At 43.2% G+C, this 11182-nt stretch overlaps 1 pseudogene; it reads left to right on the top strand.

The window, feature by feature from the left end:
* The first annotated feature begins 4654 nt into the window (after window positions 1-4654).
* LOC114219773 (splicing factor 3B subunit 4 pseudogene) lies at window positions 4655-8214 on the top strand (annotated as a pseudogene).
* Window positions 8215-11182: the final 2968 nt, after the last annotated feature.

Raw genomic sequence — 11182 nt, 5'->3', positions numbered from 1 at the left:
TTACTTAATATGTGATCTGTTCTGGAGAGTGGTCCATGTGCACTTGAAAAGAATGTGTATTCTGCTGTTTTATGATGGAATGTTCTTAATATGTCCATTAAGTCCCTCTGGCCCAGTGTGTCGTTCAAAGCCATTGTTTCCTTGTTTATTTTCTGTTCAGATGATCTATTGATGTGACTGGGGTCTGAAATTCTGCCATGATTATTGTGTTATTATCAGTTAGTTTCTTTATGTTAGCTATTAATTGTTTTATATTTTTGGCTCCTCCCATTTTGAGTGCATAAATATTTACAGTTGCTATTCTTCTTGTTGGATAGTCCCCCTTATGATTATAATCCCCTTCCCTGTCTCTTTTTACAGTCTTTGTTTTAAAGCCCATTTTATCTGATATAAATATTGCTACTCCGGCTTTCTTTTGACATCCATTTGCATGATAAATGTTTCTTCACCTCTCACTTTCAATCTGCAGGTGTCTTTTGGTCTAAAAAGTCTCTCTCTCTCTCTTTTTTTAGAGCGAGAGAGAGCAAAAGAGCATGTGAACAGGGGTGGAGGGGCAGAGGGAAAGAGAGAATCCACGCTCAGTGTGAGCTCAACACGGGCTCGATCTCACAACCCTGAGATCATGACCCCAGTCAAAATCAACAGTGGGATGCTTAACCAATGGAGCCACCCAGGCTCCACTAAAATGAGTCTCTTGTAGGCAGCATATCAATGGGTCTTGGTTGTTTTCTTCCATTCTGGTATGCTATATGTTTTGATTAGAGCATTTAGTCCATTTACAAGTAATTATTTATACGTATGTATTTATTACCATTTTATTACTCATTTTGTCATTGTTTCTGGAGATTTTCCCTGATCCTTTCTTGTCTTTGTCACTTTTGGTCTCTCCTTTGCACTGAGAGAGTCCCCTTTAATATTTCTTGCAGGGCTGATTTGGTGGTCATGAACTTCTTTCTTTTGTTTCTCTGGGAAACTCTTTATCTCTCCTTCTGTTCTGAACAATAGCTTTGTTGGTTAGAGTATTTGTGGCTGCAACTTTTCCCTCTTCATTACATTGAATGTATCATACCACTCCCTTCTGGCTTGCCATGTTTCTGTTGAGAAATCTTTAGCTTGCCTTATGGGTTCTCCCCCATGTAAGTTAAAGACTTCTTTTGTGTTGCTACTTTTAAGATTTTTTCTTTACCACTGTATTTTGGAAATTTAATTACAGTATATCTTGGTGTTGGCCTGCTTTTGTTGATTTTGATGGGAGATCTCTGTGCTTCCAGGATCTGGATGTCTGTTTCCTTCCACAGATTAGGAAAGTCTTCAGCTGTTATTTGTTGAAATAAATTTTCTACCCTCTTTTCTCTCTCTTCTTTTGGGACTCCTACGATATGAATGTTATTATGTTCGATGGAATCACTGAGTTCTCTAAGTCTGTTCTCGTGTTGCATAATTCTTCTTCCTCCCTTTTGTTTAGCTTCATTATTTTCCATTATTTTTTCTTCTAAGTCACTGATTCGTTCCTCTGCTTCTTCCAGTCTGCTGTTCATTGTTATCAAGCCTGTTTCCAACCTTGTTTATTGCATTCTTCATCTCTGATTGATTCTTTTTTAAATCTTATATCTCTGTGGTGACAGTCTCACTCATGTCTTCTTTTCTCTTCTCAAGCCCAGTGACTATCCTTGTGACTGTTGCTTTAAATTCTCCTCCAGGCATGCTACCTCTATCTGTTTTGCTTAGATCTCTGGCCTTATCTTGTTCTTTCATTTGGGATATATTCCTCCATCTTGGCATTTTATCTAAGTCTCTGCCTTCTTCTCTGTGTTAGAAAAGGCTGTTCATGCCTCCTGCTCCTGAAAGTATTGACTTTACGAAGAAGAGGTCATGTAGTGCCTGTTGCTTCAGGGAGTGTCTCTGGTGTGTGCTGTGTATGCTCTGTTACTGTGTTTTGGCTGCTCTATCCTTCAGGCTAATCATTTGCAGAAGCTAGCCTTGCCTGCTGTGGGCAGTGTTTGGTGTCTGGACTAAATGTGGTGAGTTTTATTTTATTTTATTATTTTTTTAAAGATTTTATTTATTTATTTGACACAGAGAGAGAGAGAACAAGCACAAGCAGGGGGAGCGGCAGGCAGAGGGAGAGGGAGAGGGAGAAGCGGGCTCCTTGCTGAGCAGAGAGCCCGACGTGGGACTCAATCCCAGGACCCTGGGATCATGACCTGAGCAGAAGGCAGACATTTAACGACCGAGCCACCCAGGCGCCCTAAATGTGGTGAGTTTTAACTAGGTGTGCTCTGATATGCTTGTGAAATGAAATGTGACACCAACTCCACCAGAACTGATGCCCTGCAGAGCTCTCTGGTTGGGATACATGATGTGAGCAGGGGTTTGTGTTGGTCTTCTCAGGGAGGGGTCCACCATGCTGGGACTGAGGCAAGATTGACTGAGAGCGAGTAATTTCCCTTCTGTGTGCCCCAGATACCTTCCAGATGCTGTTTCCATGCCGTCTGCCCTGGGTTATTTGCCTGCCTTCTCTCCAAGAGCAGGGCAGTACCCTCAGGGCTATATCCCAGTCAAGCTCACTGACCTTTAAAACTCAGGCTTTAGGGGCACCTGGGTGGCTCAGTCATTGAGTGTCTGCCTTCGGCTCAGGTCATGATCCCAGGGTCCTGGGATCGAGCCCTGCATCGGGCTCCCTGCTCAGCCGGGAGCCTGCTTCTCCCTCTCCCACTCCCCCTGCTTATACTCTCTCTCTCTAGCTGTCTCTCGCTCTCTGTCAAATAAATAAGTAAATAAATCTTTAAAAAAAAACAAAAACAAAAACCTCAGGCTTTAATCCCTACTGGTTGCGAGAACTCATGAAATTCAGCCTCTCTCATTTTCCAAGCCAATGGCTTTGGGGAAATGTTCTCCTTGTGCATTCCCGTGTATGCTCCTCTCTCTCTTTCTCTCTGTCTCTCTGTCAGGCTCTTCTTTGTGACCATGGCTCCCTCCCCTCTGCGTTGTGATCCGATTCTCCCCTAAAGCATATCTCCACACTTCTTACCTTCTTCAGTGTGACCGCTTTTCTCCCTTTAGTTGTGGAGTTTGTTCTGCCAGTTTTCAGGTCAATTTCTGGGGTGTTTAGGATGATTTGATAGTTATCCAGTTGTGTTTGCAGGACAAGAGGAGCCTAGGGTCGGCCTACTCTGCCGCCATCTTGAAAATCGAGTGGTTTCCTTAAGGGCATAAAAGTGCATCTTATTTATAACCTAAAGCAAAATATTTTAAAATTATCTTTTGCTATTCATCTCTTGTTTCCCTATACTTACTGCAGCAACATGAAATAAAGATCTCTTCTTTTTGCTCATCCTTCAAGTCAGGTTCTATATTTGGGCCTCACATATCTCTCATCATTCCCTGCCCCCCTTCTCTGCACCATCTGTTTACTCTGAAAGTCAATCTAAGCTCTTTGGCTATTTCTTTTCTTTTCACTTCACCCATTATATGGAATCCCTACAACAGCAGTTCTTAAACTTTTGCATGCATCAGAATCATCTAGAAGTCTTGTTAAAACACAAGTGGCTCAGCCTAACCTCCAGAATTTTATACAGGAGGTTTGAGTCTGGGCTCAAGTGTTTACATTTCTGACAAGTGCCCACATGGTACCGTCGCTGCTAATCCAGGCACGACAGTTTGAGAACCACTGCTGCACAACATAGGAGCATCTGGAGCTGTTCCAACAAACAAGAATCTGTCCCTGGGTAGAAGCCTTTGTTATACATTGTATGTAAACAATGTTACCTGATCCCTTTAGAATTTAATGAGTTAGCTTCCATCACCATATTTAACATTCTTTAAGTAGCGATGTGCATTCGATAGACTCTGCTGTAAGACAACAAGAATAAAGGAAATAATATTTATTGCTTGATTGCTTATTCAGGAGACAGTAGAATGTGGTTGGCCCTGAAGCCAGGCCTTCTAGGGTTCAGTCCTGGCTTTGCAGGATTTTAGGAAGACCCTAGGAAAGTTATTTTTTTGTGCCTCAGTTTCTTCCTTTTGAAATAAAGGTAATGAAATGAACCATCTCATAGAGTTGTTGTGAGGCTCAAATGATTTAATACATGAAAAGTCCTTGATAAATGACTGGTGTGTTGTATGTACTCTGATGTCATCTATTATTATTATTATTATCAGGAATTTACTGAGTGTTTTTTTATGTGTTATCTCATTGTAACTTAAAATCAGTCCTAAAAGGTAAGCACTCCTAATATTCTAACAGGGAAGACTAGGGAACAGAAGTTCAGAAAGGCTGAATAACTGATCAACGTACCCCAGACAGTAAAAATCTCGGGTCTTTGTATGTCACCAGTGTTTGCCCAAAGAAATAATTTTCTCCCATAAGAAAAATGGAATAAGGCAGCTGATTTCAGAAGTACATTTGAGGGGCGCCTGGGTGGCTCAGTTGGTTGGGCGACTGCCTTCGGCTCAGGTCATGGTCCTGGAGTCCCGGGATCGAGTCCCGCATCGGGCTCCCTGCTCGGCAGGGAGTCTGCTTCTCCCTCTGACCCTCTTCCCTCTCGTGCTCTCTCTCTCTCTCATTCTCTCTCTCTCAAATAAATAAATAAAATCTTTAAAAAAAAAAAGAAGTATATTTGAATGTGATTGAATAATTACTTGCTTGGTCAAGATGGTTGGTGAGTTTTACAATCTAGTATTATCATGTCTACTTTAAAGGGTATTAAAGACAAGTGGAGGCAAGAATGGCTAAACATATTAGCAGATGTGTGACATTTGTAAAGAACCCATCACATAACGGGTGTTTGATAGATATTTGCTGAACTATTGGAATTAATGTGATTTGGAACTAAAATTACCTAAAATTAAGGATTTATAATATTCAGAGTTAGTGAGATTATGGAGAAATGGGCATCGATATGCTACTATGAGATTTTTGAAAGTCAATTTGGCAAGAGCCACCAAATTTTAAATATGTATTTCCTTTGGCGCAAGCAGCCCAGTGTCTATCCTAGGAAATACCTTTGTGCCCATGAGATACATGTATAACGGTGTGCAAATTTAGCACTACTTATAATTGTGAAAGTTACAAAACTAAATGTTGATAAATGGGGGCATTATTTAATAAATTGTGAGTCATCTGTTTTATTGAACACCGTATAAGAGTTAAAAAGCGCGAGGGACAGCAATACAAGTTGAATGAAAGGCCTCTAGTATGTGTTAAGTGAAAAAGTGGTCACATAAAGGTGTGGAATTATCCATTTTGTTTACAGAGCCCAAAACTACATGTATAGGAGATATGCAGGAAAATGCTTGGGAAAAAGTCTGAACAGTGACACACCAGCGAGTCATCAGGGGTTACCTCTGGCAAGGGAGGGGGGGCACGAGGAACTTCTACTTCGTACACTTGACAGTCTGTATTATTTGGAGCGTTTACGTGTGAGATCAAAAAAGAAAAAAGTAGCTTGCTCAACAAATGTTCTCAGTCCCTTAATGAGGATAATAGATTGTAGGGTAATAGATGCATGACTCTTGCTAAATACTTCATTACTTGTAGTGCTGTCGATTCCCAGAACACGTCCTGTGAGTAGTTCAAGAGCTGAATTGGCATCTGAGTGGAAAGCACACGAAACTAAAATCTTCGTAGCATTAGACTGTCTGACCAAGGGTTTGCCTTTGGACTATTACACCATTTCATGCTTGCTCTCTGACAGACGAAGGTGACGGTGACAGAAAAGAAAGGAAAAGCAAAGACAAACACAAGTAAACAAAAGCACCATTATGCAAAAGGAGAAAGCAAAGCAACAGTATTTTTTTTTTTTCTCCAAATGAATGGTGGTATCAATGTTCACTTGGAGACAGTGTTAGGTGTGGATAAGAGAAGAGAAAGTTATTCTTCAGGCTTTTCTTAGTTTCAGTCTGAGGAATGTAGGGGTAGTGTATTTCCTATACGGCTGGAACTATCACAAACCGGGTGGCTTAAAACGACAGAAATTTATTCTTTCACAGTTCTGGAGGCTAGGAGTCTGAACTCAAGGACCTGGCAGTGGCCTGCTGTCTCTGAAGCCTTCAGAGGAGATTCCTGCCTTGCCTCTTCCAGTTTCTGGTAGCCTGAGGGGTTCCTTGGTCCAGATGCATCACTCCAGTCTCCGACTCTCTTTCATGTGGGCTGTTTTCGCTCTGCATCTGTCTTCTCACTTCTCACAAGAACACCAGTCGTGGGGCGCCTGGGGGGCTCAGTTGGTCAAGCATCTGACTTCGGCTCAGGTAGTGATCTCAGGGTCCTGGGATCAAGCCCATCGTGGGGCTCCCTGCTTAGCGGGGAGGCTGCTTCTCCTCTCCCTCTGCCCCTCCTCCCTCTTGTGGCGTGTTCTCTCTCTCTCAAATAAATAAAGTCTTTAAAAAAAAAAAAAGAACACCAATCTTATTGGATTAGGGCCCCCAGTGACCTCATCTTAACATGATTACATCTGCAAAGACTCTATTTCCATAGAAACCCACGTTCACAGGTCCTGGTGGTTAGGACTTCAACATATTTTCTTGGCACATACAATTTGTAACTCGCAATTTATAATTCCTAACTGAAGTCTGACCAGTCATTAATAACAGTTACTTAAAGTAGGTGACTTTTGCATACAACTTTGATTCAGTGGGCTTTATTTTTTATTTTATTTATTTATTTGACAGAGAGAGAGAGAGAGAGATCACAAGTAGGCAGACAGGCAGGCAGAGGCAGAGGGAGAAGCAGGCTCCCAAGGAGCTGGGAGCCTGATGCGGGGCTCGATCCCAGGACCCCGGGATCATGACATGAGCCGAAGGCAGACGCTTAACTGACTGAGCCGCCCAGGTGCCCCTGATTTGGTGGGCTTTAAAGTACTTCACAGTGGAGATAGCAGGAGACCCTTTGCCACCGGCGGCCAGGCTGATCTCCAAGCAGAACCAGGATGCCTCTGTCTGCGTGGGGGGTGGGGGGCCTGGATGGGAAGGTTAGCCAACCAGTGCTGTGGGAGCTAATCCTCCAGGCAGGGCCAGCAATCAACAGCACCCAGGCTACGGCTTTGCGGAATTCTTGAGTGACGAAGATGCTGACTCTGCCATGAAGATTATGAACCTGGTCAAACTCTGTGGGAAGGTGGGCAAGCATCAGCTCACAAGAACCTGGATGTGGGGGCCAACATTGTCATTGGCAATCTGGACCCAGAGATTGATGAGAGGCTGCTTTGTGATATTTCCAATGCCTTTGGGGTGATCTCACAACCCCCTGAGATTATGCGGGACCCTGACACAGGCAACTCCAAAGATTATGCCTTTATAAATTTTGCTTCGTTTGATGCTCAGAAGCAACTGTTGAGGCCATGAATGGGCAGTATCTCTGTAACTGCCCTTTTGCTGTGTCCATGCCTTTAAGAAGGACTCCAAGGGTGAACATGGTGGCTCAGCAGCCGGACAACTTCTGGCAGCCCAGAACCTACTCTCCCAGGCTGACTGCCCTCATCAGCTGTTTGTAGGTTCACCCCCTCCACCCTCAGCCCCCAATTCTCTGGCATCATCATTGGGATCCGGGCTTCCTCCACCAGGTATGAGTCCTCCTGGGTCCCTCCCACCCCCAGTGCTGCTCCTGGAGCCCTTCCACCTGGAATACTCCTAGCTATGCCCCCATTACCTACACCTCCTGGGGCTGGAGCTGATGGCCCACCATCAGCAGGAACCCCAGGGGCTAGACATCCTGGACATGGACACTCACATCCTCATCTATTCCCACTGTGTGGGATGCCCCATCCAGGGATGGCTCAGATGCAGCTGGCCTACCGTGGCCCTCATGGCTTGGGACATCCCCATGCCAGGCCACCAGGCTCTGGGGGGCAGCCACCACCCCAACCACCACCTGGAATGCTTCATCTAGGACCTCCTCTAATGGGCATGCCCTCCAATGGCCTCTGTTTGGATCTCCCATGGGTCACCCAAGTCTGTTTCTCTACATGAGATGCATGGTCCTCCTCCACTGATGCCCCCTCATGGATACACTGGGCTTCCACAACCCCCACCCGATGGCTACCAGCGGGGGCCCCCCTCCTTCCACCCAGACCCACCCCCCAGCCTCTGGTTCCCCTCGTGGCCCACTTCCAGGCCCTTTCCTCACTAATTTCTCCTTCTCTTGCCTCCTGTTCTGTCTTCCCAGTATCTTTTCAATTCCTTGGACCAATCAGAATTGCAGTAGCTCCCTACAGCTAAGGCACTAATCCCTCTCAGGCTTTTTTTTTTTTTAAGTGTAATATTTTTCACAGGTTTTATTATTTTTTTTTCTATATTGGTCCTAAGTATTTTTGCAAATGCACAGAGAAAATAAAACTTAAACTCCTTGTTAAAAAACAAATGAAGTACTTCATAGTCATTCAGCTACAATAATCTCAACAATAGCCCAGAATAACATAGGTGTCTTTTTTTAAGAAAAAAGTAATTCAAGTAAACAAATTCAGGCATGAGCCACTGATGGGTCTCAGGTCTCGAACTGAGAGAACAGAAATGTGGATAAAGTAAGACCACCCTAAAGAAGGTGCTCCCTCGGCACTAGCCGCCTATACTGGGGGGAAAACACTGGCTTTTCCTTTGACCAACTCTCATCAGGTAGAGATAAAGAGGTGCAGCCTCCAAACCTTAGAAAGTGAAGGCCTGGAGGGAGAGACAGGGTGTAGGGAGGGGTCTGTTTGTTGAGCGAATATATTTAAGGACAAATTATAGACATTGGGGGTATGTAGTCAAGCAGGAGTAGAAGCTAAAGTTGAGAACTGTTTTAGGCAGCATTTTTTGTCCAGCTGTATATTTCACAGGTAAAATTGAAATACACAGTGTTTAAACACAACAGTATGATGCTTTAATATCAAATTAGGTTTCCCTTGGGTCAATAGTGTAGCTAAAGTGGAGTGACCACTGGAGTGACCACAGCAATGACTATGACTATGGCCCAGAAGATTCACAAAATTGAGTTACAGAGAAAGTTGGGTGAAGCGAGTGAGAAAAGAAAATCCAATAGCCCTGAAGGGAGTGATGATTTGGAGGAGGAGGTGAGGGTGAGGAAAATTTATCTGCAGGACATAGCCACCATACTCAAAGATAGCTAATTTTTGGCTAACCTATGGGTTCCATGTAATGTCTCAGATTGTGACTAATACTTACATAGTTATGCTTGGTTTTATCATGAAGATAGACTTGCAAATTTGTGGGTAAATTGGATTTTTAAAAAAGATTTTATTTATTTGACAGAGAGAGACACAGCGAGAGAGGGAACACAGGCAGGGGGAGTGGGAGAGGGAGAGGCAGGCTTCCTGCGGAGCAGGGAGCCCAATGTAGGGCTTGATCCCAGGACCCTGGGATCGTGACCTGAGCCAAAGTCATACACTCAACGACTGAGCCACCCAGGCGCCTGGTAAATCGGATTTTAAAAGATGTACATCTTCTCTTGTAATTTGAGAGTTTTTTTTTTTTTCTTTTCTTCTCATCAGTGTGCTATAATATCTGTCTTACTTCAGGTTATTTCGTTGCAAGTACTCCACACTAGTAGATCTAGCTTAAGTAAAAAGGAGAAATTTGTCATAAGGAAATATTTTCAAGATACCAAATACAGGACGTTTCTTTGGGCCTTATAAGGAAGAGGAAACCGAAACACTATGAGGACTCATTCTTGGTGTGCTCTCTCTCTTTTTCTCTCCTCTCTTAGGTCTGTGTTAATCTTTTCCCCCCCCCCACAGCAAATCAGCTATCTGTGCAACTCAATGTATATAAAGAAAGATGGCAACACCACAACGGCAGATTTAACTTCAGAGCATAGGAAGCATCAAGTGAAAAGAAAAGTCTGGTCAACTGTCTTTGAATCCCAGTTTGGAGTTCTCCAAAAGGGAGACCCCGATTGGCTTAGCTTGAGTCACGTGACAACTCACGATGCAATCAAGGGCTGTGGGGGCAGGGTCATGAACAATAACACAGGGGCTAGAGGCTGGCTACTCTGGGTGAAGAGGACCATTCTTAGAGAAAGAGGCAGAATCCATAATCTAAATAAGAACTGAGGAATTAATGCCCTGTAAACGAACGATTATGTCAGGGAAATTTCTGTTTTTAAGAGTGAATCATGACATGACTCCTTTTATAAAGAAAAATATTTTTAGTGAATTGGTTACTATACTCTTTTAAGTAAAACATTTTTTTGTAGAGCATAATTATAATAGACATTTTGCATATTTCACCAAATAATTATCCTTACTTGAAGGAGGTTATTAATTCCTGGTTTACAGAGGGGAAAACTTTTGGTTTTCATGCACCAAAGTTAAATGTATCTGGTTATCTCAAGAGAAGGAGGGAAGGAGGGATCTGTTTGCCAGGAACCCTTTATCTTTGAGACTATAAGGAAGGATGAGAGATCAGGGATATGCTGAAGTGCAGAGGAGGTTTTGGACACCCCCCCCCCCACATCTAACCAAACTTTGAAATGAACGATTCTAAAATATCTGGATGGTTCAAAGCAAAAACACATTGCTTGCTTGTCTGTCTACCTGATTCACACTCCTGCCTTTGCCTTTTGGTTTATATTACTAGACCTGGAATAAATCAGCCTCTCTCCATAGCTACCTCCCTTGCCTTCAGAAAAGTACTCTTCCCTATCTTGGAAAGCAAGTAACTCCCAGTCTATCCCCAACCATTTGCTTGAAACTGTTTCTCTTTCCAAGGACTTTCTGTATCTTTTTTTGCCTCACATTTTTTTTTGCTCCTCTTAAGAATGATATTTTTATTATTTCATCATTTAATGCATAGTTGTTTTTTTATCCAAATGCAAGTCTTTGCATTTATCTCTGTTACAACTCAGCCCTTATCATTCTACCCCACACAGTTCTGTGGAATGTGATAAATTGTGACAAATGCTTCAGGATTACTAATAAAATCCAGCATATTTCTTATACCTCCCAGCCTGCTGATATCTATAAATTGACCTTACCACAACTGTAATATGCATTTAATAGCTGTGCTAAGGGTTTATTTATTTATTTTTTAAAGGTTTTATTTATTTATTTGAAAGAGAGAGAGAATGAGAGATAGAAAGCACGAAGGGAAGAGGGTCAGAGGGAGAAGCAGACTCCCTGCCGAGCAGGGAGCCCGATGCGGGACTCGATCCCGGGACTCCAGGATCACGACCCGAGCCGAAGGCAGTCGC

Source organism: Eumetopias jubatus, unplaced genomic scaffold, assembly GCF_037043125.1.
Source record: "Eumetopias jubatus isolate StellerSeaLion01/CBP00866 unplaced genomic scaffold, mEumJub1_p1.0 scaffold_15, whole genome shotgun sequence".
NCBI classification, from domain to species: domain Eukaryota; kingdom Metazoa; phylum Chordata; class Mammalia; order Carnivora; family Otariidae; genus Eumetopias; species Eumetopias jubatus.
The sequence above is the reverse complement of the archived record's forward strand: the minus strand, read 5'-3'. Positions and strand labels throughout refer to the sequence as shown.